This window comes from Falco peregrinus, chromosome 5, assembly GCF_023634155.1.
Source record: "Falco peregrinus isolate bFalPer1 chromosome 5, bFalPer1.pri, whole genome shotgun sequence".
Taxonomy (NCBI): domain Eukaryota; kingdom Metazoa; phylum Chordata; class Aves; order Falconiformes; family Falconidae; genus Falco; species Falco peregrinus.
The window spans coordinates 48,797,430-48,799,758 of record NC_073725.1 but is presented as its reverse complement, the minus strand read 5'-3'; positions in this window follow the sequence as shown (position 1 = coordinate 48,799,758).

The following is a 2,329-nucleotide window of genomic DNA, read 5'->3' as shown; positions in this document are numbered from 1 at the left end:
CTGCCTTCATTCCTCTACAATTCCTTCCTTTTTTTTTCTTCTTCTTAACATTTCATGTCTTCTGTTTTTAACAGTCATCACAACCTTTTTACAAATGAAGTTTTCATACAGTCCAAATAACTTGTCTCTGAACTCATACACATACCCCTTCTTCAATTTTATCTTGGGCTTTTCAGCTTCTGGGGGCTGATCACCTTTCTTCTCATCTGCTTTCTTGAAATTGGGATTTTGTTTTCTTCAGAGAGAAGTTCTAATGAGCTTAAAGTATGTTCTCCTTTCACCTCCTGGGTCACACTGGACAGTAACCTGAAGGAGCTTTCAACTGCAGCAGACCTAGAATACAGCACTAATACATTATTCTGTGTCCCAACAAGCTTCTCTGCATCCTTGTGGTCGCTCATTTCTTCTATGACTGGAGACACCTTCAACAAGCATATAAACACCAGCAAGAACACTGCCAGGCCGAGCAGCAGCAGCAATGGCGGGAGCCGCCCACGGCATCGCACTGCTCCTATGCCTTCCCCTGCTACAGCCATCACCACTGTCTAGCCAGACCCACTCTGGACCCACCGCCACCACGGGCTGCTGCCATATCTGGCCGTGTACTCCATCGCTACTGCTCATTACCCTCAGTCTACTAGCTCCATGGCAGTTAGGCTTCCTTCTCTTTGATCTCAACAGCTCACCTTTACCAGTGTCTGATCCAGATCCCCAGGCTCTTCCTACCTATATCTCAATGTGATCTGGATTGCAGGCTATCCCCACCTGTTTGAACTGCCATCGCTGTTCAAAACTTCAAATGTCCCTTAGCACAGCCATTATTACTGTCACCACTCATTAAATTCAGTCTCATAATCTGAAAGTCCTGAGGTCGAGCCTCACACAGGGCACCAACTATCACAGCACTAGCAAACTAGCCAGCTGCAATAAGGCTTTTACCACGCCACAGCAGGTTAACTTCAGTAACTCCTGCACCTTGCCCTGGCATGGCCACCAATTCCTTACAAGGTTTCAACAGTTCATCTACTGTTCATGCTGTTTCTTCACACTCTTCAGCCAGTCCACCCTGCTTCTTGCCTTTACTACATCTTCTCTTTGCTTCTGCTCCTCCAGGGCACTCTCCTGCTTCTTCCTGATCTTTCTTCATCAGCTGCTTCTTTTCCATACCCCTTACAACTATTTAACAAGTTAGCAGGAACCAGCCACAGCTGCACCTTATCCACATCAGCCAACCCACTGCCCCTGAAACAAGCTCACAGCTATATACTATCAATGTTAATTAACCCGGCTTCATTCTTCTACAATTCCTCCCTTTTTTTGTTTTTCCTTCTTAACATTTCATACCTTATGTTTTTAACAATCCTCACAACCTTTTTACAAATAAACTTTTCATACAGTCCTCTATAATGCTTCTATACTTACCTGCCACCAGCCAGGCAGGGTATGTGGAGAGAGAACTAGGCTGGAAAGAGATAGCTGTATGTGAGGTTGGAAATGGGGAAAAAACAGGTCCATTTTTAATCTTTTTTTTTTTTTTTTTTTAAAAAAAAAGGCCACAGGGACTAGCCGACAAGTAAAAACTAAGCGCAGAAGGTCACGTTTCAAATGTGAAAGCATTATCAGTGAAAGGACAATATCAAGGCAAGAAACTGCCAGGAAATTTGTGCTGAGGTTACCCTTTACTTACTGGGGGAAGTTACAAGAGTTTTTCAGGAGCGGCAGAAGTGTGCTGAGAACAGAATCACAACAATCACTTACAAGCTGATGATAATTCAGAACAAACAGAACATTCTTTCTTCTGTTGCCCATCAGCTTGATTTGGCAGGAAGACTGACAGCCAAACAATTTAGATAGCAATCACTACCATTTTCAGGTCTCATAGCTGCAGGAGAAGCTCCACAAGAGCTTCTAAGTAATATGAATTTTAAAATCTTTAGTTTATCAAAAGGTTACTATATATACACCTGAGTCTTCAAATGCCCCTTTTTGTTCCACTTAAACTTTTTATATATATATTTTCCATTTTGTTTATAATCTATAAGAAAGTTAATATTAATTAGTAACTATATTAAGAGAAAAATCTCTTTGCACTGTGCATAAATTGCAAGGTGTTGCTAGAGGCATATGCTCTGTGCTGGACACAGCTCATTCCAGCTGGCTCCACAACAGGATCACTGCAGGCCAAAGCTGAGCCAAATCAGAGGAGTTTGTGGCACCTCTGAAAACAAGATGACAGAAGCCTGATGTGACCCTCTAAGCTAAAGAACAGAATCATATACAGAAAATATATATAATTATTAATTAGGACTCAATTGATAAATAGTTATTT